General features: G+C 39.8%; 1 protein-coding gene across 7 annotated transcripts in view; it reads left to right on the forward strand.

The window, feature by feature from the left end:
* The window catches only part of LOC137299127 (band 3 anion transport protein-like), a 112,387-nt gene that overhangs the window by 13,778 nt on the left and 70,928 nt on the right, over positions 1-27,681 (forward strand). For 4 of the 7 annotated variants that reach the window (XM_067831652.1, XM_067831650.1, XM_067831657.1 and 1 more), the window contains exon 2: positions 4,931-5,024. The gene's annotated coding sequence lies outside the window, so the exon portion shown is untranslated. Of the gene's footprint in view, positions 1-1,372; positions 1,538-4,930; positions 5,025-20,702; positions 20,809-20,900; positions 21,007-27,681 lie in introns of those variants that run through there. The other 3 variants (XM_067831651.1, XM_067831656.1, XM_067831654.1) reach the window with 3 other exon arrangements.

A 27,681-nucleotide genomic window follows, 5' to 3' on the forward strand; every position in this document is an offset into this window, starting at 1 on the left:
GCCAAGCCTTTGATTATCATACACAGTTTGATTTTTGATGTCAAGTTTCTGGTTATCAGAAACAGTTTGATATCAAGCTTTTCATTTTCATTACCCAGTTTTATGTTTTAGCCTTTGGTTATCATACACAGATTGTTGTCAAGCCTTTAGTTGTCATACACAATTTGATGTCTAGCTTTTCATACATGGTTTAATGTCTAATCTTTAATAATGGTTATCATACACAGTTTGATGTCTAGCCTTTTGTTGTCATACAGAGTTTGTTGTCAAGACTTTGGTTGTCATACAGATTGATGTCTAGACTCTTGTTGTCATACACACACTGATGTCAAGACTTTGGTTATCCTACAGAGTTTATTGTCAAGACATTTTTATTATCATGCACAGTTTGTTGTCAAGACTTTGGTTGTCATGCACAGTTTGTTGTCAAGACTTTGGTTGTCATGCACAGTCTGTTGTCAAGACTTTGGTTGTCATGCACAGTTTGTTGTCAGGACTGGTTATCATGCACATTTTGTTGTCTAAGCCTTGGGAACATTCGTGTTCAACTGCTTGGAGCAAGTCGTGACAGAAACTCATGCATATTTAATGGTAATGTCACAAAGGGATTTGGAATCAGTACTGTTGCACAAGGGTAAGCTGTGATGTTCTCTATAGCCAGCTGTGTGGTTCAATGGCCAGTGAAAAGATGATCCTTGATTCACAAAGGCAGTAAAACTCCTCCATTGTCAGTGTTATCTGTCGCTGTGTGAGTGGAACATTAACAATATACCTTTAGCATAATTGAATAAGGAATGCTACAGCTTATTTAGTTTGAGTTTTTTGTGTATAGTTGAGAAAGGGTCTTTTAAAACAGGAAGAAGTTGTAGGTGTTGGGGTTATTCCTGAGCCCATGCAGTTAGGTATGAGTGGGTGACCAGTGTCCAGTCATAGGTGCCAAAACGAGTACCAAATGCAGTGTTGTCGGAGGAGGGTAAGGAAGGGAAACACCTCCAGTGGTTTTGTGGGTCTTCATGCAGAAAAAATTGAAACATGTTAAATGAAAGAAGGATGTCTGAGACAGTGAATGTTTCCATCTACATGCTTGCTTGAAGTTGTTCTGCTTTCTTGATGATTCTCCGTCTTGATTACATAAGCCTTCCTAAAGAAGAAGACATTGCATGCAGCTGGAGAACTGTTTCTGTTACTTGTTCCATTACCATGAGCATGTAGCAGCTAAACAGCAAGTTACGTCTGTATTTGATTTATAAGTGCAAATATAATTAACCATTTACCATCTCTGCTTATATATCTTGATTTATGTTCTTAATGTATTGTAATAAATTTATTTTAAGTATCAATCAGTAGTGTTTACAGTTCTGTGGTGTCTTTTGTTGCCTGTGTATTTGGGATGCAGTCGTTTCGGGAAGAGATGGGGGTGAAACTTAAGCCAGATAGTGCAGGGACGAGTATCTTTGTGCAGTGGGTCAGACTGGGCCACATTCACATGTACAGATCATCTGTGCTGTACAACGACTGCAACACAAGCACATGGGAGGCAAGTGGCTTTATGTCATGGTGATCAAACCACTGCGGTATTTAGATGATGATGATCAGGCTGTCAGGTGAGGGGTGTTTGATGGATACATTTATCAGAGCTGGGAATTTCTTCACACCAGTTGGTGCTGTCCTTGTAAGTTTCACAAAGTTGCCTGTGCATGCTCATCCTTGTTAGCTTACTGTCTTGTCTATGTATGCCTGTCTGGTGAAGGTGATTACTATGACCATATGGAGACCTTGGAGACTTGACCCTGTCTGGAATTGTCATCAGACTAAGGCAGGGTGAGGCTGTTGATTTATCTCAGAAATGAAAAGTACTAATTTGGAGGGGAAAGACATTTGTCTGTGTACTGTAGGAGTGAAAAATGGGTCTGTACTCTTCTCGCATCATTTTGGATTAATATCAGAAATCAGAAGTACTAATTTGTAGGGAAGAGATATTTGTCTGTGCTTTTAATTTTTTAGATTTCAAAATAGAGCTATTTTAGATATGCGCAGTGTAATTATTATGCCGATATCAAAGAGATGTCATAATTCTCTTAGTAATCAATGTAATGTTTTTAGTTTTGTCTTAGTGTTGACCTTAGTTTTTTACTTACTTGCTCATTGCACACAAAGATAATATTTGATAGCCTTGTCATGTAAGTGTACATAGTCAGTGTATATAGTGATATGCCAGTACAGCCATGTTATGCAGGTGCTCCCTGTACCAGTACAGACTAGTCATGCAGATGCTTCCTATCCCAGTACAAACTGGTCATGCAGGTGCTCCCCGGTGTACTAGTAGAGGCTAGTCATGCAGGTGCTCCCTGGTGTACCAGTACAGGCTAGTCATACAGGTGCTCCCCAGTGTACCAGTACAGGCTAGCCATGCAGATGCACCCCGGTGTACCAGTACAGGCTAGTCATACAGGTGCTCCCCGGTGTACCAGTACAGGCTAGTGATACAGGTGCTCTCTGGTGTACCAGTACAGGCTAGTCATGCAGGTGCTCCCAGTGTACCAGTACAGGCTAGTCATACAGATGCTTTCTATCCCAGTACAGACTAGTCATGCAGGTGCTCCCCGGTGTACCAGTACAGGCTAGTCATACAGATGCTCCCCAGTGTACCAGTACAGGCTAGTCATGCAGGTGCTCCCTGGTGTACCAGTACAGGCTAGTCATGCAGGTGCTCCCCAGTGTACCAGTACAGGCTAGTCATGCAGATGCTTTCTATCCCAGTACAGACTAGTCATGCAGGTGCTCCCCGGTGTACCAGTACAGGCTAGTCATACAGGTGCTCCCCGGTGTACCAGTACAGACTAGTCATGCAGGTGCTCCCCGGTGTACCAGTACAGGCTAGTCATACAGGTGCTCCCTGGTGTACCAGTACAGGCTAGTCTTTAGAGTTGTTTCTCTTCATGAATCGTGATGTAGGCCTATGAATGTCTTGATGATCAAAGCTGCATGGTTGCTGTTTAGCAGCATAAATGTCAGTGGTTTTATCAAGCTAGCCATGAAGAATGACTTTACCCAGTGATTACTCGGATGACTTGTGTAATAACAGATGACATGTTATTACCTTTCACCTAGGATTACCATGATTACTATGGTGAGGACTGATGACAGTAATTAGGAATGATAACGTTTATGAACAGGCATGTTATGATTAGTCAGATGACTGGTTTTGTTAGCATTTCTCACCAGTTAAAAAATTTGTGAAGCAGTTTTGATTATCCTAATCAGTGCATGAAATAGCATCTGCCCGGCAGCCCGCTGCTTGTAAGTTACATAGCGGGCTTATAACTTTATTTTATAGCCATCCGTGTAGACAATACATTTTCCAAGAGTATATATTTTACCATGTATTTGACTACAGGAAATATTTTAACTAGAGGTAACTAGATGATGTCTGTATAGTTCATGATCAATCAAAGTATAACCTCCACCGATCAACCTACCCATTTTAGTGTTCCCCCTAGGCACATTTAGGAGGGCGCAGCGCCCTGCCTTTTGACTTTTGCGCCCTGCCCTTTGACTTTTGCACCCTGCCCTTTTTCACCTCAATAGCAGTCCTTTACTACGACTAGTGTGTATTTTCCAGATTTGAAATGCTTTTTTCAAATCCTAATCTTAAAATACAAACTGAGATGAATAAAAACGAACTTTAGAATTGAAATTATAAGACAATTTGACTTCTTATACATTTTGTTGTTTTATAAATAATCTTCACCAACATGCCCTTTGAGGTTATGAAGTGCCCTTTTCCATGAATTTACCCTGCCCTTTCTGAACCCTAGGGGGAACACTACATTTATCTAACACTAAATGTGACTGGTCTAGACAATGCTTTCAGCCATTGAATAATGTCATTTTAATGGCAGTGACACTAAATGAATCAACAGCGACCAGCAAGTCATGTTTTTTTTTAAATTGCTTTTGCACATGTTTAAGTTTACCTCAATTTAAGTAATTTTTTCATTAACTACTTTCTTTTAACACCACATCTCTATTTTTTATGTTTAATACAGGGCTGGTTACATGCGAACAGGGTCGGCGACATTTTTCAGTTATCAGCCCTGTGGACTTCTTGTTTTTTTTGTAGGAATTTCATACACTGTCCTAATTCAATATCATTTGTAATCATTTATGAACTATTAATATTGGGTGGTCCAGATGAAATATTGTTCAATGAGCCAATTAAAACAACAAACATAGTGTTTACAACATCAGTGTATGCCAGCCATGTTCCCACTGGTGTTATTTGAGGTCCACACATTCATATGTGTATTTAGCAATTTCCTTGTGTCCCCAGCAATGATAACATCAAACCCATGTAGTGTGACCCATGTAACCATAAACTTCAGTGTTATATATATATATGTGTGTCTGCCAGTATTTGAGGAAAGTGTGTTTGTTTGGTGTTTAATGCCACTCTCAGCTATATTCCTGCTGTATGGCAGTGGTCTGTAAATAATCATGTGATCCAGTGATGAGCATTCATTTACACAAGTGGGATGCAGTGACATTTGTCAACCAAGTCAGCAAGCATGACCACACGATCCCAGTAGTCACCTCATAGGACAGGCCTCATGTGGCTGAAGACCAATTGTAACCCAGATCGTTACGGGTGAAAATAACTTTGATCTTTGACATTCACTAACTGGATAAACAGATAACCATTCCTATAAATGGTTTACTTGCTTGTTTCAGATATGATACCAGATAACCAGCCTTAATAATGGCTTATTAGCTTGTTTCAGATATGATAACCTGATAACCATTCTTAATAATGGTTTACTTGCTTGTTCCAAATATAACCAGATAACCATCGCTGATAAAGGCATACTTGCTTGTTTCAGAGTTTATCACAGACAACCAGCCTTAATAATGGTTAACTTGCTTGTTTCAGAGATGATAACTAGATAAACCTGGAGGTTACCCATTGTACAGAGCCTGTAAAGATGGGTTGATTGTTCCTGGCAGCATTCTTGGACTGTTTGCAGGTAAGAGCTCACAATTGTCACGATTGCAGTAATAGACATGTGTTCAACATCTACCATCTTTACCCAGGGACTTACCTAGTGTTTTGTCGCATATGTGACTCCAAGGCACCAACACAGAGGGTCCAAAATGTTTAAGGCTTCATTTAATGTTATAGGTTAGTAATTTGACTGATACAGTGTTATTGAATGCATATTTAGAAGCTGTCTGACAGAGTGAACTGGGGATTTTAGGGTTAGGTTTCAGAAAGTGCACAACTGTCAGTGTGAACTTTGAGAGTATTGCTCCTTATTATAGAGATGCCATTTGTATATTCTACGAAATCTACAGTTTAGATAAACTGAAATAGTCAAGAATATTCAAGTAGCGCTACCCTTTTGTAATTTAGTTTGTTTGAAAAGAGGAAAGTGCTGACTTGGCATTATGTAACAAACAAATACAACTCAGTATTATCAGTAGTATTTCTCAGGAAGGGAGTCATGGAGCAGATTTATTTCCTACAAGACAAAACAATGCATATGTGAAAACTGGATTTGATATGTTGCTCTTTACAGGGAAGGGTGGGGCTCTCACAGGGGTCGCCTGATGGTTAAAGCTTTAGTTCCTCATGACGAACTCCCTCCCCTTGATATTGCTGTAATATTGCTAAAAGCAGCATAAAACCATACTTACGCACTGCAAAGAAGTGATAAATTTGGACATCTATTTGAAACAATCACTTCTGAATATAGTTTTTTTATTGTGTTTATTTTGCATCAAGGGTTTTTTTTCTAACCTGTTCATAAACCTTTTTCATGGTTTATGTTTAAAAAAAAATGTGAATGTTTGTAGTGGAAAGAATCCATGTGCCAATACCTTTTGCCTTGAAGTGAATGGTGATGTATCTGCTGTCTCGGAAAGAGAACCATTGTGTTCAACCTGGTAGAGTGCATAATGCTTGCTTGTGTTACTGAATAGATAGAAAGGATATGGATAACACTGAGAAACGTCCCCTTGCATTGAGTGAAGCGTGTGTCAATGGGACACTAAACATGAGGGTGTTTGTTGAATGGGATGGTATTCTGTTTGCGGTTTCTCCAGGTTTTATGTCATCTTTGACATCACTTCACCTGTTTCATGTTTACCTTTCATTTTCAAAGATTACCTGCAGGTTCATGGCAGTGACCCTGTAAAAGGTATCTGAACTTACTGATTACCATCAGAATATTGACATTAAATAGTATGCAGCACCCTGTCTAGATCTGGCTGCATGTGTACCATCCTGTGTCACCTTGTGGCGTCTCATGTCCCCTCATGTCATCAATGTGTTGGATAAGATTCTTCAACGGTATTTAGAAGTTGGTTTGGCAATGCAAGACAAATCTTATGGATAACATTTCAGGTCATCCATCTGAAGAATGGGTACAAACTAGCTTAGAAATATTTTGAAAAATGAGTCATTAAGTTGTTATCCATAAGATTTGTCTTGTATAATAGGTTGGATGTTCATTTCTGTTGGCACTATGGCAGTCAAATTGTTGGTCTGACCCATCTGATCCAGGCTTCTTTACATGCACAATTGCAATGATGTGTATCTGATAAAAGCTGATTATAGTTGGAAGAAACTTCACTGGATGTTAAGTAGAAGTTATCTCCCTTGGTTGATGGTCATTGGATGTATGTTGTCAACCTTAGTACTTAGTAATGTAATGTTTCGGTTATGTCTGAAAGATATCCAGTTGGGGACGGATCAAGGACCTTGCAGACTGGAGAACACACATGATTATCAATGCTCTGTGTCAAAAGTGTTTATTTCAGAGTTGTTTTATCCAGTCCTTTTTAAAAGAGGGAAAAAAATTATACTTATTTGAGTTGGTGTATTTGGTTCCAAATTTGAGTAAAACCAAAACATTCAAAATAAGGAATTTTTTGCTCAGTTTCTGTTAGTCTGTGAGGAGTACTATCAGTTTCACTTGTCCTCAATATAACTGAGTAGAATCAGGACAGCAGATCTGTGGATATCAAAGACAGTGATGTACACCTATCTGCCAGATAAGTCATAAGTTCAGCCATGACAGACTGACTGTGTTGATAGGAAAGAGTATAGTTTTCTTGATCTTCCTAGGGTGGTTTATGGCCAGGTTCTTCTGGTGCCAGCTGGAATAAGTCCCCATTGTGACCCCATTGTATAGTCCAGTATGAAGGTCATATTTGTATCAGTAATGAAAGGTCTTTGTTGATGTAATTCATGGTGTTGAAGACATGGTGACCCATCAGATGCCCTGACTGTTCAGTATTCAACCAGTCCATTGTGGCAGAATCATTGCAATACCTTGAAACACATTCTGGCATTAAGTGGAATGGGTTATGCCTTTTGTAGAGACCTAGCCAAACCTATGTTATTTATCATATGCAGCCAGTTCGTCATTTGTTTGGTCTGTGATTGACAGAATGAATCTGGGTTAAGAAATGCAATGGCGAAAAATGCAATGCCAAAAGATTACTCATTTCATCTAGATCATAGTGTCATACAAATTGCTTATAGAAATATATTACTGTCATACAGATTACTTACATAAAGGGATTCCTGTCAAATAAATTACTTATGCAAAGATATTTCATCATACAAATTACTTATATAAAGATAGTTCTGTCATACAAATTACTTATATAAATATAGTTGTCATACAAATTACTTATATAAAGATAGTTCTGTCATACAAATTACTTATATAAATATAGTTCTGTCATACAAATTACTTATATAAAGATAGTTCTGTCATACAAATTACTTATATAAAGATAGTTCTGTCATACAAATTATTTATTCAAAGATATTTCTAACTGCTTCCGTTCTAGATTCTCATCACTATGAAAAGAAAGTAAGATGGGGTGACATCAGTTACCTCCACTGTACTCAGCAATAGTTTCCGTGAAGTTATTGACTGTTTGAATCCTATTAGAACCATCACAGTAGTCGATCCATACTTTAGGCAAGGTAAATCCTGTGTCTGTGTCCAGGGTGCATTGATTCAAAATATGCCAGATATTAATGAGTTATTGTTTGAGCTGACCAGCATGCTTGTGGAAAGTTGTTGATTACATCTTCTTTTTCCTGCCCAAAGAATACCTTTTCGGGACCTTTGATCTTCTGGGGAGGAGGGACTTGGGACATTTTGAAAGAAAATGTTTTCATCCATAAAGAACTGGACAAAAGTATGTTTTATCTAGAATCATAGCTAAAGAAATAAGATGTTTAATGGAAAGCCTCAACATCCTGAAGTTGTGAAGAAATGTTAAACGGTTCAGCTCCTAAGAAAATCATGTGGCCAGTTCTCCAAAACAGAAAGATGAAAAGGATGAGAAATGTACCATGTGGGTGGATTCCTTTGTGTGTAGTTGCTCTGGTGATCAAGGTGTGTCCCTATGTTGCCTTCAGATTGTACAGACTGACTTTGATACTTCTAATAGTCCTGAATCAAGAATCCACATGCAAGATATTGATGGTATTGATGTGACAGGTCAAACACTTCACCTTGATTGAGTGGCAGTGCTGCTTAAATAAACGTCCTGATACCATGATGGGCTCTCATGATCACTGGTCCAGTATATGGTCAGTCTGAAGATATATTGATTATGCTGGACAGTGGCTGACTTAGATATTTGCAAGATCTATGACATACAATACAGAAGACTTGTGGCAGGTGGTATGGCACAATCTGTATTAGACTGAACAAGCCTGGCAGTGGATTTGGATGAGGAGATTGCTGATAGATGAAGTGTTGCTGGATAATTGATGTTGTACAGGTGATAAATACAACATTCCATGATGGGACTAATGTAATGATGTGGATGACCTGCTGTTGTTATAGGCAGAGTGAGACTAATGTAATGATGTGGATGACCTGCTGTTGTTATAGGCAGAGTGAGACTAATGTAATGATGTGGATGACCTGCTGTTGTTATAGGCAGAGTGAGACTAATGTAATGATGTGGATGACCTGCTGTTGTTATAGGCAGAGTGAGACTAATGTAATGATGTGGATGACCTGCTGTTGTTATAGGCAGAGTGAGACTAATGTAATGATGTGGATGACCTGCTGTTGTTATAGGCAGAGTGAGACTAATGTAATGATGTGGATGACCTGCTGTTGTTATAGGCGGAGTGACAGATATGTCACAGTTGTGAGTTTTTAGTGTTTTAGTTTTTAAGATATACTGGGAAGCTATGTAATTAATTTATATCTCATTATCAATAAATTTTGACATATATCATCATAACCAAGATTTAACTTTGGCCAAAGAAATTTCCATATTTTGTCAACAAATACTTAGCTATCAATCAGTTAACATAGTTGTCAGATGGAAATTGTCAAATGCTGCTCACTATGGAGTTCTCATACAGACGGTGAAGATGACCGTGCTAAGAATGCAACCTTGCATGGTGCAATGTTCTGAACAGTCACTGGCTTGTCTTGTCGGTAATTCAGGAACTTAAAGTCAGCAGGCATACAGCTGAGACATATTGTGTGGTATGTTGATCAACTCAGTGAGGCCTAAAGCAGTGTTACAGCAAACTATTTCAAGTTCTAAATTTGTGCAGCTAATCTACAAAGTATAGCAAGTCAGAAAAATGTTTTTTAGTTCAAATTGTTCTTATTTCTGAGGTATGTTGATGTCAATGAAGTAATGTGAAATTTGTCCACTTCCATTCTGTCAGCACTGTTTTCAGTGAATGCAAACCGCTTTGACCAAATGTCATACCTAGAAATAAACCTGATAATATTATTCCCATTTGAGAAATATTGCTCACATTTGCTGAAGATTTTGTTCTGAATACTGAGGTCAGAAGAGGCTTTGATAAAACCATCTAATGCATAGAGCAATGTACAATAACTGTATGGTCTTTGTAGAATCTGGGAACAAGGAAAGGTTTGTTGATCCTACAGGTTATTGTGTGGTGGAGATTAGCCTTGAAGACATCTGTGACAGGGGAACAGTGATTGTACTCCAGGTTGTACATAATCAATATCTGACCTTTGCCTGCTTCCTCCTTATGTAGGTTCATTTGTCATCAGGAAGTTTTCAGGACAAACATGGTAAGATGCCTTGTAGGACGCAAATGTTTTGGAGAAAGGAAAGAAACATATTAGTGTGTGCCAAGCTTGGACATGGCTCTTAGCCCCATTTACAGCTGAGTTGTACTGAATATTGGTAGTAGCTGAACTTAAGGACCTTAAAGTCTTTGTGTGACGCTGACTTTGTAATAGTGGCTAAAGTCACAGACTGCTATACATGACACATTACTGGCCAACTTGGACATAGTATTGTGTGTTTGGAATAAATCGTTATTTATGTTCAAAGTAGTATTCTCAGAGGTTGAAAGTTGGAGTGTAACTTTCCAACATTGGTGCATGTGCACCTAAGCAATTTTCAGTATTTTTTGGTCAGTAACGGTCATATGACCTCTCATTGCTACCTTGTCCAGGATAATTAGTATCTCCTGACGTCATCCATTGCTCTTTGCTTCATGGAATCCTACAATTATGGCGTCTGTTCAGTGGCCTGATTTTTAAATGAGGTAATAATTTCACGTTCTGTGTCCTGGGTTCAATTCCACACATGGATACAATGAGTGAAGCCCATTTTTGTTTCCCCCGATACTGCTGGAATACTTCTAAAAATGGTGTAAAACCAAACTGTGACTCACTGTGAGCCCTCTGAGTCTGAGACATAGACTACATGTATTACTTCAGCAGCACAACAAGTGTCCATCCTCCTGCAGTCTAACAGCTTCACAACATTATTGGTAAGTGTGTATAGTAGTGCAAGATGAAATAAAGGATGAAAATGTTTACAGTCACGTAAAACCTCATGTAAATGTGGGTTGAAGATCAGAAGCTGTATAGCAGGTAGTATTACATGTATAGGTGAGAACACTGTCATAACAGTCGAGTCTGGTAGTTGATGTTGCTGGTTAGAGGCTATCAAAACAAGGAAGTGGTTGATAAACAAAGTCATGGTATATTAATTCCCTCCTCTGTTGGCCGACTTTCAAAGTGTTAACTTGTTATGGTGTACTTGCTGTCTGACTGGTATTAGGTAGTGTGTTCATACTGGTGCTCAATTAAACTGAATCTGTTTAATAGTAGGTCACTTTACAATCCATGTACTTTACAATCCATGTACTTTACAATCCTAGAGGTTGTGACCTGAAATGTTGACACATTGTTCCTGGTAGTGACCCTAGGTGGTGGGAAGTGTACTCTCCCACGGAAACAACTTTTCAGGACAAAACTTGTTGTAGGTAACTCCTGGAATGTAGTTGTTTTTGATAGTTATCTCCTTGCTGCTGCAGTAGGATGCTGGATGTTAGAAATGACATGCTATCTTTAAAATTTACAGAAACTTGACAAAAAGATAGAAGTATAACAGGTATAATAGTATTGACTTTTCTGCCCTATACAAGATGCTGCTGATAGATATACCACCTGCACAATGTTATTAACAGAGATTGATGGGCATGGTGATCCTGATGTGCACAACCATGCAGCTAATATCAGTAAGACTTCTTGTATTTGATTTGTAGATTCTGACTTCACATCAGCAAGTCTTATGTCATGGTGTGTAGATTCCGACTATTCGTTAGACCTCCATAATGTGATTAGTGCCTGAGTCAGTGAAAACTTACCATCAGGTTGGCAATATTTCAGTCATATCGCGACGAGAACAATTAAGTATAGTAATTAATGGTATATTGTAAAGACCCTTCGAAGAAGGACAGTAAAACCAAAAACAACATAAAAAGCTGCTGAGGATCGCCAATAACCAAAGGTAGATCACCACTCTAGGGACCATGGGGACTTACAGTACAACGGGGTTTGACAGGCTCTTAACGTTACCAAGCACCCACCATGAGGAGGTGGCTAGTCACCGATGCCTATAATGTAATTAAGTTGTTATCTTAATTAGGTTGTTACCTTAATCACAACTCAACACATGGTTGTGTTGATGGATATAATTTAAGATTGAGTTTAAAGGTCACGTATACTCCTGCCTTAGTGGGGTACAATTACATCAATCATTTATTGACGTCCTTTAAATGAAATCCTGTCATTAAAACTACTCATTTCAACATTTGATTACCTTTAATCAACCTTTTCAACAATGGTGATCAATTCTCTCCCGCAAACGACATTTCAACCAATCAGAGGGGCATGCCTCCGTGACGTAATATGAGGTATACCTATGTGGACCTGCAATCATGACAACTGTTTTGAAAAACGAAAACTTTAAGTTTTCACAAGCTACTGCCATTTAATTGTGTCATCTGCTTTGCTTATTTTCCGAGATACAACTTGTTTTCATAGATGATTCTGTCAAAATCGCTGGTTGTCATGATGGTAATAAATCATTCTGTTACAATCTGTGTCATGCAAAATCTTTATGGTCATGACACAGAAACATATTTGACTAAGAGTAGTTAAATAACTACTTTTAACTTATTGAAGACAAACCATAATCTAATCGATTCTCAAACTAACATTAGACCGTTACGCCTCGATTTAAAGAACGTATAAACTCACATTTTTGGTACTCTTTTACCCATTTCATATGAATGATTTGTGGTTAGTCTTAAGCAGAACACCAATTTTTTTCTTAATTAATACTGAGCGATAAAAAGTCACCTCAAAGTCACCTCCTGCACTCCCGCTGGCCAACGAAACCATAGACAGGTTACATGACTTTGTCGCCAGAGCCATGCAGTGACGTCATGTGAGGAAGGATTTTCAGTTAGTTGTATATAAAATGCTCATCAATTTGCTGATTTCTCGATGTCAACAAAGACATGGTGAATTGATAGGTTGCTGTAAAACGCTCCCAGGTGTTGGGTGATGGTGTCACCATGCACAGATTTCCACCGGACCCCTCATTTGATGCTAAATATATTGTCTGTGAGTGCCAAGTGAGCGTTATGGAAGCCTGTATGTATTAAATCAGGTGCTTGGACACCTACCTCGCTTCCAAGATAGAAGATGCTATTTAGATTTCTTTTCATTGAGGTAAAAAACCAAAACTGCTTACTAGTAAATGATTGATAACCAAAAGTATTTTGCATGACACAACTTGTAACATAAGGATTTCTTCCTTGGAAGAAGTCAAGGTTTTGGTCGAATTGACAGTGATATTATATGTAGTATACCCATCTAGCTTCCAAGAGTGAAATTGTTATGTTATAAGCAATGTTATGCAATATTTTTGCCTGTTGATTATGATGAGAATTCATTCAAGACCATTCTGAACATATTTTATATGATATTGTCTGAGGATATACCACTATCCAAGACATGTCAAATGGAACATCATTTTCTATGTGCACTCTATTCATTGCCTAGATGGGCATTGTTCCAAAAGTTTGGTCAAGTGGAAGGGGACACACAATGGTAATTGCAATTGTGGAACCACCTCTCTGAAATGAATATTGCTTATATGACTATAGTAATACATGGTGCTATTACTGTTACAAGTCTCTTGTACATCCATATTCTCACATGAAGATGTAACAATGTAACTGCCTCACTGAAAAGAATAAAATACTGGAAAAAAAGGTGTTTAAGTGTTACTTTAGGTGCTGTTACATGGCTCCTGGCTGTGTACACATTGATAGCAACTGTCATGACATTTCATGGAACAAAAGATATTTTATCAGTGTAAATAGTCTAATATCAACATTCACTCAAACACTATGATGTTATTAGAGGAGTCTCTATTTGTTAAAAGGATTATTAGCTTTAAAGGATTAAACAGCTTTAAAGCATTAAACAGGTTTCGGGATGCCATTGATAACCAGACTTGGTGTTCATTTTAAAAAATTGTATGGTCTCAGCTGGAAAACTGTACTCTCCATTGATGGAGGGTCAAACTATTTGTAGCACTATTTCTTAAAGTTTGGAAATCTTTGTTTTTGTTTCAAATGTATACAAAACATCAGGCCATTGAAATGACATTATTACATTCTTTAACATCCAATACATTCTGTTACAATTTAAATGTTTTGTTTTAATTGTCAATATGGAAATCCACCTGCTACTTGATGTTAAAGATTTGCACATGCAAGTCGCTGTGTCTGTGGAAAGTGGAGGACAATACACATGCATTGATGCCTTTTCACTGTCGTTGACTGTTCAGGTACCTGTTTAAGTTGAGACCTTTCGTTTACGCTAGGTCATAGGCCTTTGGGCTTTTTGGATTCCGTTGAAATGTGAGTCAGGTCCGCCTTAATGTGTGGCAGAGATTTAAAGCTAATGGTTCCTAGGAATATGCACATCGACCAGGTCACCCCAGAATCACAACAGCCTGAAATGATAGGCACATTATTACACTGCATTACATAACAGATTCCTTAGTGCAGCACATCTTCAGACAGAACACTTCAGTGTTATGAATGTAAAGTAATCCAGGAGCACTATTCAGCTACATTTAGAGGCTACCGGACTCCACTGAAAGGCGACCTGCAGTTTGAGATGGAGTAAACAATGTCAATGGTCTTGAGTGCATTTCACAGATGAAAGCAGATTCAGTTTATTCTCTCATGATGATTTGCCAGACTTCAACCCAATTGAACATGTCTGGGATGAACTCAGTCAAAGTATTTACACGTCATCCAGCACCCTTCAATCTCCCATGACTCCGCAGAGCTCTAGTGGAGGAATGGAATGCGATTCAGCAAGCTTTTTTTAAGAACTTGATAAGGAACATGAAAACAAGGTGTACCTGTGTATTTAACATGAGCTGGGTACACAAGATATTGGATGACCGAGTGCTTCATTTTCATTTTGGGGGTTGGTCTACACATTGATGTTTGATAGTGATGTTTGAACTTTTTGTCTGCTTGTCACAACATTATCAGTCATGTTTGACAACACATTAAACATTATGGTGACAGTCTTAGTTGTATTATTCTTTACATGTGCTATATATAGTTTGACCAATTATTAAAGATGCCTTGTATACTTTTAGACCATTTACCCTAAAATGTCTAAAGATCTACTTTCCCTCCCTTGTAATACCTGTAATATTAGCCGTGTTAGAGAGCTAGTTCCAAGTTACAGCCTTCATTTGCTTCATAAGATTTATGCTCTTGCATTACAGTATTTACCATAAATATCAGTTCTTTATCCTGATTAAGCATGTTGAATCATGATTGTGTTTGTGATTTGGTGATTTACAAGGCATGACTTCACCATGTAAAGGCATCCTCCTCAGGTGATAATGTACAGCCCTTATCAGTAGTACACTGTCACTGTGAGCTTGTGGACCGACCTGGTATAGATCATGGTTTGTCATGTAAACACGTACCAGTAGTAAGCAGGACAAATTGTTCTCTCAAGGATCTCATTCCTTATGCATATCACAATATACCACTTAAAATGTCATCTCATGAGATCAGGAGTGTTGGTAGCTGCACTGTATGAACTCAGGCTTCAAGTGTCAATGTCTTATGTGTGGGATGTGAAAGGACTTCTAAGTGTTCGATTGATTGGATTATTCTAGTCATTTAGTTTTGTATTTGCAATAAGATATGTGTATCTTCTGTGCCAAAATGATAAGAAATGTACATTCTCTAAGAAGATGTCCTGCAGCTGATTGTTCATTACACAAGTGGTGAGGTGGAAATAAGGTGATGTTTATGGTTGTTTATAGGGCATTAAATAAGCAGTGGATTGACGTTGTTTGTTGTGTGTACTGGTAGAGTTCAGGACGGAAAGAATATATCTCTCTGGTTTGACGCATGTTGGTCTTTCAGCACTTCATTTCAATGGCCACATATATCTGTTGTTTGTAGATAATTGCATGTGTTGATGTACAGTACATGCATCAAGTGTAGGTTTTGAATCTGGTATAGTTGGAGGGTAAATAATACTGTTGTAGGACAGGAACATGGCCTCATCAGGATGACATACCATCTTTTAAGTTAATGTCTAAAGTAGCTTTATGACCTTGAGCTTTAATGTTTGCCTATAGATCAGACGTCAGTTGCAGAGATTCAAATGCTATTGAGGTCTTGAATTTATTATATATACTGAACATCATTGAAAACGCACCACCCCTAAAATTGTGGATTTCTAAGAGCAGAAGTGAGCAATCTATGTAAATTTTACATATTTGTGTAGACCAATGTTTGATAAAGAAAAGAAGCAAAAAACAATCAAGCAAAACAGTGAAGATTTAATGCAGCTGACAATGAAATAAAGATGGGGTCAAAATGGAAAGTCAGTAGCGTGTATGACCCCCGTTAGCAGCAACACAAGCTGTGCAACGTCTCCTCATTGAACGGATAAGTCTCTGAATAAAGTCCTGAGGCACTGCATTCCACTCTTGCTGCAAGGCATTGTCGAGTTCCCCAAGGTTGTTGATCTGCGGACGACGTGCGAGGCGTTGGCTGATGTAATCCCACAAGTGTTCGATGGGTTACAAATCTGGTGACAATGCAGGCCAATGAAGTAGAGGAATGTTGTTGTTAGCCAGATACTGTATCGAAACACGTGCAGTGTGGGCTCGTGCATTGTCATGTTGAAATGTGTGCAGATCTTGATGCTGGTGAAAGAAGGGAACGACGTTGTTCTGAAGAATGTTGTCACGGTAGTAAACGGCATTCACTCTGCCACGACAAACAATCAGAGCGGTTCTGTGGTGATAACTTATCCCCCCCCACACCATAATGCTGCCTCCACCCCACCAATCGGTTTGCACAACACAATCCTGATGATAACGTTCACCCCGTCGACGCCATACTCGTAGACGCCCGTCAGCATTTCGCAAGTGAAAACGCGACTCGTCGGAGAACACCACACCATGCCAACATCGTAACAACCACACACGATGCTGTTCAGCCCATTGTCGGCGTTCACGGCGATGCCTGTCAGTCAGGATGGGTCCAACGTAAGGACGTCGACAACGTAACCCTGCTGCACGGAGACGGCGTCGGACGGTGGAAGCGCTGATCAAACCACGTCGACCCTGGACAGCGTTGGCAGTTCTGGCAGCGGGCAAGGTTCGATCCCGAATATGGCGCCGTACAATGTCTCGATCTTGACGAGGGGTGGTAACACGTGCCTGACCTGGGCGTTGCCGGTCCCTGCTGGTTCCTGTTTGTTGGTATCTGTTAGCAAGCCTCAGAATGGTCGAATGATGACACCCAAATTGTCGTGCAATGTTTCTGCTTGAAGCGCCGACCTGCAACATACCCAAGGCCTGTTCTCGTTCCTCTGGTGACAATCTTGGAATGGCGAAAAAACTTTACTTACGAAAGTACTGCGAAAATGAGAACGGTTTTGTGCCGAAGGTCATTTATACCCCTGAACAGCATGCTTTCTGCATGCAATTTGTGCCCTTCGTGTGTGATGTGCATGAATTTTGTTGTTTTCATGTGATGTGTTCGATGATGTGTTCGAACGATCCGTTTTTTACTGTAGAGCATTATTTATGATCTAGTGTGTTATTATCAAAATTCGCACCATTAATTTTCCATTTCCAAAAGATTCTATTGCCTTATTTCAAAATTTACAGGTGGTGCATTTTCAATGATGTTCAGTATATTTTCTCTGCTCAGTGGCCTCAACCAGTTGGAGACCTAAAGATAAAAGTCTCCAACAGAAGAAAATGTCAATAGTTGCCATTGACATAAACATAGAAGTGTCCATTTGCATGGAAATGTGATTTAAGTGCTGCTGCAAAGTTGTCAGTGATCTAAAGATTGAAGTGTTCATCCAGTGCTCAGTGGCCTCAACCAGTTGGAGACCTAAAGATAAAAGTCTCCAACAGAAGAAAATGTCAATAGTTGCCATTGACATAAACATAGAAGTGTCCATTTGCATGGAAATGTGATTTAAGTGCGGCTGCAAAGTTGTCAGTGATCTAAAGATTGAAGTGTTCATCCACAAGGCACTGTCAATAGTCCTTCCACAAAGTTGCTATTGACCTGAAGGTAGAATTGTCCCATCACAAAGAACTGTCACTTGTCTTTCCAGGAAGTTGTCACTGACCTAAAGATAAAAGCAGTGTAGGAAAGATGTAGAAAATCTAGGCTGGTCAAATATTTTAATATGCGCATATGGAGCAGGGACTGTTAAATCTCCCATAGTGGAATCATCAGGTTACATTACAGAACTAGTCTTCAGACACGTCATCAACATCTCCGTCAAGATCTGAAAACTGACCTGACATGAGGACAGACTAGATTTCTTTTAACCCATCTTCCACAAAATTCATGGGCCATCTTTCTTACTACACTGAGCAGAAGTGTCCATCCACGAGGAACTGTCACTAGTCCATCTACAAACTTGCCACTGACCTTAAAATAGAAGTGTCCATCCACGAGGAACTGTCACTAGTCCATCTACAAACTTGCCACTGACCTGAAAATAGAAGTGTTCATTGACAAAGAAATATCACAAGTCCTTCTATAAACTTGCCACTGACCTGAAAGTAGAAGTCTTCATTGACAAGGAAATATCACAAGTCTTTTTACAAACTTGCCACTGACCTTAAGATAGAAGTGTTCATTGACAAGGAAATACTTCAAGTCCTACAAACTTGCCATTGATTTCAGATAGAAGTGGTTGTCCATAAGGAAATGTCACTAGTCCGTCTACAAACTTGCCATTGACTTCAGATAGAAGTGGTTGTCCATAAGGAAATGTCACTAGTCTGGATTGTTTCTGGGGCTGGCTGAGTGGACTAGCAAACTTTTAATGTTGAAGAGTTTAAAAGGGTAAAGTTCAGTGTGGTGATGTGACACTGAGGTACACATATGAGGCAGAGACAGAAAGTGGCGCTTGTTTTAGATCACTGACAACTGCCCAGTAGGTAAACTATTATGTTGAGTAATTGAAAAGTGCAATTTTTTACAAGTTTGCAATGTTTAGAAAGCTATGCAAAATATGTTAGAAAACTTGGAAAGCTGTGTTTAGTTTCTAGAAGATTTGGTTTCCTATGTTTAGAGGAGATAATGTATTATGTAGTGACCTGGTCTAGACACCATGTTGCACCACTATAACACTAAATGTAATATCCTGCTGTAAACCAAATGATTTTCTACTTGTCTGTGTCCTTGGTGCATGTTTAAGGCCTGTTGCCCAGCTTGTCCAAATGGCAAAAGGTATGCAGTATTGAACAGTGTATTGCACCATACGTATTGAACAAGGAAGTACAATGTAAGTGAAGTAAGTTAACCAAATACATAAGTATGACAATGTAGGTCAGTACTTCTCTGTATTAATATTACCGCATGCAAATTATTGTAACAGATTAAACTGACATGCACAATTAAAATAATTCTGGCAACCATGGTAACTGAGTTAATGAAAACAATTCTAGGTATTGAAAGTGGACCATGTGTAACTGCTTGAATGTTGATAGATGGGACTTGAACCCATACTCCCCAGGTCTATGATTCCTCCTTGAACGCATCTCAGAGTAGGACATTGATGACATTGACGACAGCCCAAGAGCTTCAAGCCACAGAACAAATAAAACCTGGTTTCATTTTCAGACCAGCTGGTAGCTGTCATTTGATGAAGGCCTGGATCCAGTTGTTGTAGATGTTGTTGTTCTGTCTGACACTGGTTGTTTGGAGGTCATGGATAGACCTGAAGACTTACACTTCCTACGTTTTCAAGGCAACAAATGTTAATTGTTTTCTTTTAATGAGTTTCCCAGTTTCTGTGCAGATGTGTTGATGGCCTTACACTGTTAGAGGATGTTATTTTTATGGTGACAGGGTATTTTTACCAACCTGCTGAATGTATGGGTTGTTGTCTTCATTTGTCATTGGCTAAAGGGAAGTTTGTTGGCCCAGTTTGTTGTCAGCAGTTGTTGGTGTATGTCATACCTTGGTTTGAGCTGAACGTAAATCCAGTGATGCAGGAATGCCAAATTCACCAAAGAACAAGTTACTTCATTACAGATTTGAGTGTTTTTGTGTGTGTGAAAAAACATAAAATATGGTGCCCACAGTTGGCACAGACCAGCAAAAACTGCCTTTCTGAGAAAGTTGTATTGAGACAAACTGTTATAATCTGTTGCTCACGTTATTGAGCAGATGTAATTAATCCAAATAGCTCTGATTAAGACATCCCTTGGAGACTTTGAACATTGCTATAAATACTGAGTAGATTTTAATCACATTTATAGTAGTTGTCTGTGTGCAGAAGACAGTAACCATAGTAACAGTTCAAGGGGTCAGGGTTGGAATGAAACAGGGCACTTTATTCCACATTTTGTTCCCACATAGTATTCCATTGTTTTGACTGATTAAATGACAGCTTTGAGAGGAATGGGTATCTAATCTATAGCAGGCTGCCATGGACTATTTGTACAGCATTATCTAGGAAAAACACCATTTTGTCATGGAAATTCTTTTACACAAAGGATCCCTTGATTTAGAAAATTTGAATTAACTGAAACTATTCACACCGGAACATTGTGTTAATGACAGTGCTTGCAGTTACACTATTGGAATTTGTATTCAAGTCATTACTGGTTGGAAGTAGCATGCAAACAATGGAGCAGAGTTGAGTGTATGCATGTATAAAGAGGCGTTCATCTGAAACCTGCATCATTGTTATGTGCACAAAGGAAGACAGCAGAAATTTGTTTAAGGTGTGCGTATAGTTGATAAGTCAGTGTTGGTTGCAGTGTACAGCTGTGTGGAGATGTGAGCCGGACAGTACATCGTAGTACTTGTACCACATCACCCTGGAGCTGGTGTTGCTGCTGGTGTGAGAGAATGAATGAAATGAGCGTGTGAGTGTATCCTGGTGTATCCTGGTGTATCCGGTAGTTGTGACATGTATGATAACAGGTAAATATAATATGAGCTAGTAGAGGTATGTATGTCAGTTTTACTTGTCCCTACAGCAAGTCACATCCGTCAGCAGTGTTGCAACACTCCGAGGACGCTCCATGTCAGGCTGGGAAGGTCTTAGCAGAGATTAGCCAAGGGTAGGCCTTTGTGGTGTCATTGTTGTTTGTTGAGAAATGTGTCCTTAATGGGTAAAACGACCCTGATTATTTCATTGATGATTATAGCAATGATGTCAACATGTTGGTAGTTAAGTATGCTTAACTTTTTCAACTAAACTATGAGGGGCGTGTTTTAAACATTATTATATTATTTTCTGTTAATATAATGTAATGGAAATGGAAAAAAACATGTATTCACACTGTTCCTTTAAAACCAAAAAAACCGTTCACAAATATTAGCTAAAAAGCACTCACTAAAAGTTATCAGGTCATATGGTTATGTGTGTTTGATTTTATCTAGTAGATCTTAATGTCTGACATATTTGCTGATTCATGAAGAATTTGCTGTACAGTATAAGCCCAGTGGTGATATGTTTGACTGAGGTTTCAGGTTCACTCGTGAGATGTCCTGCCTGTGGTGTACTTGTGAGTAGTTAAACTCCCCATGAGGCTGTGACACTGCAGTAGTGCATGGTCTCTTGGGTCGGGTCAAAAACCTGCGGTGTGTCATTTTGTGCTCTAGCAATTGTAGCCACAACTGTGGGTTTTCAGATCACTGTGTCAACTGTTAAAGACAAACAGTGGAAATATAACTTCATGTACAGGTTTATAGTATGCAGTGTTGATATTTGGGTTCCTTATCATCAGTATACCCTTAATTTTGGTAGTGGATCTGACAAGGTGTCACCTAGCTTGCTATATTCACATAGTGAACATGGTTAATGTTGCTCAAATTCAACATGTTGAACTGTGAAATTGCATAGAACTCTCACCAAAGATATAAACAGCTGTAGAATAATATTTTGTTTATCAGAGTCCAAGGCGCTGGCATGTGTCTGTCCTGTGCTGACATGCATAGCAGGCTAACTGTCCTCCAGGGGTTCAAGTCCAACATACTTTTTTCGAATTTGAAATGTTTGATTTTTCAGTGAGAGCTGAGATCACAAAGAGACATTTACTTAGCTATCAAAGCAGTGTGAACAAAAGTGCAGGTATTTCAGATGAAAGTGTTGGCCGAGCTGGGTTTGATTAACAAAGGCCGAGGGTTTTTTAGGTGAAGTAGGTGAACTGTGCAATCAAAGAAAAACTGGAGACTTTTTTTTCAGTCAGTTTCCATTATGAGCGTATTGCCTTGACTGTCTCTTACAAGGTGGTGGTATGGTGGAACTTTAATCTCACATTTGGGTCGAAGAATTTGTCTTCAGCAAACATGGCTTTCATAAGAAGTAATTAATGGGAGCAAATGAATACATGTCATCATAACCCAGTGATTTTGATTGACACTCATGCTGTTGATCACTGGATTGTCTGGTTCAGACTTGATATTTACAGACCACCACCACTACAGAGCATTAAACAACAATCAACACTTATGCCCTGCATGGAATGTATTTCATACTGTAATGGTATCCACATGTCAGGTGCATACTGACATCCTACTCCATTAGAGGACATCTTTGTGCAGCATGTCCAGAGATTAATGGCTTCCCTCATCTGTGCTGGTGGTAGCCTGCCAGTGATCCTGTGTTGGTCTGAACTTTACCCCAGCAGATAGGTAAGTGACACATGTAGTCACGGCTACAGATGAGTGCTTACCTTGTCCCAAATTGGTTGTATGCAGGTGTAGTGAGCTGAAATGTTCCCTGTTTGTGTTGAGTGTAGATATCTCTGATATACAGACGTTCTGTCCCTTCATGAGTTCTCACAGGGTGAGAAATGGCTTTCAGTAGTCATGCTGATGCTGCCAGTTGTCAATAGCCTGAGAGGGGTTTTGAGTGGTGAGACTGATGTTTCTAGTTGTGAGTGCTTCCTCTTCTCTTTGTCCAAGATTGGAATTGAATTTTCATGAGTTCTCACTGGGTGAGAAATGGCTGTCAGTAGTATAAATGATGTCTCCAGTTGTCAGTGACTGAGAGGGGTATTGGGTGGTCACATTGATACGTCCAGTTGTCAGTGACTGAGAGGGGTATTGGATGGTTACACTGATGCTTCCAGTTGTCAGTGGACAGAGATGGGTATTGGGTGGTTCACATTGATGCTTCCAGTTGTCAGTGACTGAGATGGGTATTGGGTGGTCACATTGATGCTTCCAGTTGTCAGTGAATGAGATGGGTATTGGGTGGTCACACTGATGCTTCCAGTTGTCAGTGACTTAGATGGGTATTGGGTGGTCACACTGATGCTTCCAGTTGTCAGTGACTGAGATGGGTATTGGGTGGTCACACTGATGCTTCCAGTTGTCAGAGGCCTGAGAGGGGTATTGGGTGGTCACATTGATGCTTCCAGTTGTCAGTGGCCAAGAATGGGTATTGGGTGGTCACACTGATGCTTCCAGTTGTCAGTGACTGAGATGAGTATTGGGTGGTTCACATTGATGCTTCTAGTTGTCAGAGACCTGAGATGGGTATTGGGTGGTTCACATTGATGCTTCCAGTTGTCAGAGACCTGAGAGGGGTATTGGGTGGTCGCATTGATGCTTGCAGTTGTCAGTGGCCAGAGATGGGTGTTAGGTGGTCACACTGATGCTTCTAGTTGTCAGTGGCCTGAGATGGGTATTGGGTGGTCACATTGATGCTTCCAGGTGTCAGTGACTGAGATGGGTATTGGGTGGTCACATTGATGCTTCCAGTTGTCAGTGGCCTGAGAGGGGTATTGGATGGTTCACATTGATGCTTGCAGTTGTCAGAGGCCTGAGATGGGTATTGGGTGGTCACATTGATGCTTCGAGTTGTCAGTGGCCGAGATTGGAACTGAATGGTCACATTGATGCTTCCAGTTGCTTCGAGGGTCAAGTTCGAGTTGTTCGAGGGTCAAGATGTCCAGTAATAGCATGCACATTTGTCTGTTTTGGAGCAGAACTTTAAAACTGTACACTATTTCTTCATCAAAACTTTACATGTAGATAGGTCTGGTGATACTGGTTTTGGTAGTTTTGGAATTCTGAATAACATATTTTCTGGCTTTTCCATAACACCAAGTTTGACTTTGACTGAATTTTGTGGACCAGAACTTAAAAATATTTCAATATTTCATTGTCAAACTTGGCACATAGGTTGGTCTGTTGTTGTAGTGGTGCCTTTTGGTAGTTTTTCAATTCTGAATAAACTATTTTTGGCATTTCCATGGCAACAAGTTTGACTTTGACTGAATTTGGTGGGTGTGCTCTTTTAACTTAACTGTTCAGTGTTTTACCATTGTGGGGTATAGTGATGACTTTGTCTTCTTGTTGCAGTATCTCCAGTCACAATCTATTTTACTGGCTTCTTATAACTTTTGAAATGCATAAATGTTGAAATCTAAGAAACATAACGGTACACACAAAACAGGACTATCATAATAGGTTGTTATATCAATATTTTATTTGCACATATCTGAACAGAATGTACCTCAATGTACATCTAGGCACTATTGATGGCTTTTCCTGGTCCAAGGATTACAGTAGACTTGGCATCTAAAAAAGCCTCCTGATTTGACCTCTTCACTCTGGTGTTAAGCCAGTATCTGAAAATAGATTGATTATGCAAGATCACGTGCTTGTTATAATGTGCTACCTGCCCAGGTATAATGTATTACCTGTGTATGATGTTAGAATACATCCGCCAGAGTGGGCAGTACTACAGAAATACGTATTGACTCAGAGGACAATGCGGTTGTTGGAACAGGCACTCCAAACACTGCTAGGGGACGAACAAGTCCCAGGTGTAAGATGTAGTTTTGCATGCATGTGGCTTTGTGTTCATGTGAAAATCTGTCAACATGCATGGATTGAATGACTTGACATGGCTCTGTTCAAGACAGGTATGTGCAGGTAAATGTCATCGGTATATGTTTCTCTAATCAATGCTATCCTTATTCTTATTCATGATTTATTATGATGGCGTATTGCAAATTTCCTCTTTTCTTTTGTTTGTCTCCTGTGAATTTTTCTGAAGTGGTCAAACTTTGAAATGTTCAGTACACAATTTTTTTCTTTTTTGAAACATGTTTTCTTTTCGTACATGTAGTGTTCACATAGCCAAATAAATAACTTCTAGTCGTTTATGAGTTTGTGTACATTTGTGTGTGCATGTTGTGTGTGCATGTATATGTCCATGCATTCACTCATGCATTCGTTCATGTGTGCATGCATTTCTCTGGTAATCTGATTCTGTGCTTTGGTTGCTGACCAGACAGCATGTTGCTGGGATTGCTATGTCCACGCATCTGGTTTGTAAGGTTGATGTGTCCAGACAGCATGTTGCTGGGATTACTGTGTCCAGACAGCTTGTTGCTGGGATTGCTGTGTCCAGGCATCTGGTTTGTAAGGATGCAATGTCCAGACAGTGTGTTGCTGGGATTGCTGTGTCCAGGCATCTGGTTTGTAAGGATGCAATGTCCAGACAGTGTGTTGCTGGGATTGCTTTATCCAGACTGTATGTTGCTGCGATTGCTGTGTCCAGGCATCTGGTTTGTAAGGGTGCTGTGTCCAGACAGTATGTTGCTGGGATTGCTGTGTCCAGACATCATGTTGCTGGGATTGCTTTATCCAGACAGTATGTTACTGGGATTGCTGTGTCCAGGCATCTGGTTTGTAAGGGTGCTGTGTCCAGACATCATGTTGCTGTGTCCAGACAGTATGTTGCTGGGATTGCTGTGTCCAGGCATCTGGTTTGTAAGGGTGCTGTGTCCAGACATCATGTTGCTGGGATTGCTGTGTCCAGACAGTATGTTGCTGGGATTGCTGTGTCCAGGCAGTATGTTACTGGGATTACTGTGTCCAGGCATCTGGTTTGTAAGGGTGTTGTGTCCAGACAGCATGTTGCTGGGATTGCTGTGTCCAGACAGTATGTTGCTGGGATTGCTGTGTCCAGACAGTATGTTGCTGGGATTGATGTGTCCAGGCATCTGGTTTGTAAGGTTGATGTGTCCAGACAGCATGTTGCTGGGATTGCTGTGTCCAGACAGTATGTTGCTGGGATTGCTGTGTCCAGACAGTATGTTGCTGGGATTGATGTGTCCAGGCATCTGGTTTGTAAGGTTGCAATGTCCAGACATCATGTTGCTGGGATTACTTTGTCCAGACAGTATGTTGCTGGGATTACTGTATCCAGGCAGTATGTTACTGGGATTGCTGTGTCCAGGCATCTGGTTTGTTAGGGGTTCTGTGTCCAGACAGCATGTTGCTCCGGGGATTGTTGTGTCCAGGCATCTGGTTTGTAAGGTTGCTGTATAACAGAGAATAAGTGTCGACCCAGACAGCTGCTGCCAATGGGTCTCAGTGTCAGTACAGCTGATCATAGGGCGGCTTTCTCAAAGCAGGATATGTAGGTATGTTTGTCCAGACAGTCAGATTTTATGGTCAGTGTGTGTCAAACAGCAGATTTTAGGATTGCTGTGGCCAGATGGGTCATAGAGTACAGATACCAGTTTTGCTATGCAGCAGCCGACTCACTCCCATAACAGGCTATGGTGTTCTTATAGTAACATAAATATTTTCACAAAAACAGAAGAAAAATGTTAAAGGTTCCTGTAAAATAGGGTCGTAGTATTAGTTTGTCTTGGTAAAATTTAGTAAATGACAATCCTGTTTTGACAGGTGCTTTTTTTAAATTGAAGACTTCAGTCCTTATACAGTTTGCCCTCAAAGTCAAAATGTCTACTTTCCTCACCATGGCTGTACATTTTCATTGCTCATCATTTCCTCACTACGGTTAGCTGAGCTGACCAGAGTAATGACTGGATTGTCTGGTGTGATTGGCTACCTACAGTCTGGCACCTTATAGCAGGATGTGCTGATTGATGCTCAACAACCATGTACCAACACCTCATCCCTCTTCTGCTGCTCATTTTGATACTCTGATGATCGAGGCAGCTTGGGTGTGAATTAGGTGACAGCTGTCGTGTAGTGGACTCGTTAGCGGACTCAGGCCACACTACTCTGTCCCTGACATACCAGTTCGGAATGTGTTCCCACACACCAGGTGTTGCTCAAAGTAGCTACTACATCTGAAGAATATTGGGCTTTCATGTGTTTTACAACAGTTAAGCATGCGGGACATGAAACTTCCTTGCAAGATTGTTTTTCACTTTGCTACACTTGCCTTTGTTTCCTGTGTGTTGTAGCCTTGGATGAGGCAAGCTGAGTCACACCTTCACACTGTCTTCAGCTTTTGAAATAACTCTGGTCCACTATTCAGAAACAACAAAATCCCACTGACAACAAGTTAGAATCTTTTTTGAAAGGCATTTTAGGAGTTGTAAAGATGAAGGAATACAAAGTTCGACAATCGACTTCTTTATTGCAATGAGTGCAACATTTCATCATAGGGACTATCGTCAAGCAAGTGAACAGTTTGAAACTTGGAGAATATATACATTACTGCTTGCTGAGTATACACAATTAACAAAGTTGATGTACAGTGGATATCTGAAGGTGATTTGAGCAGAGAAGGCTGAAGAGAGCTGGAAGCTATGTGTAGATTACCAGTGCTTCCCTCTTTACATTGTAAATGTAATCAAAACTGTGTACTTGATCCTACTTACTTATTATCTCATTGTACATTAAACTCATGGCCTGTATAAACTCTTGTCTGTTCATCAGCATACTCTGATACACTTTCAGATATCCTTTGTACATCAACCATGTTAATTGTATATTCTCATCAAGTTGAAATT

This window comes from Haliotis asinina, chromosome 10, assembly GCF_037392515.1.
Source record: "Haliotis asinina isolate JCU_RB_2024 chromosome 10, JCU_Hal_asi_v2, whole genome shotgun sequence".
Taxonomy (NCBI): Eukaryota; Metazoa; Mollusca; class Gastropoda; order Lepetellida; family Haliotidae; genus Haliotis; species Haliotis asinina.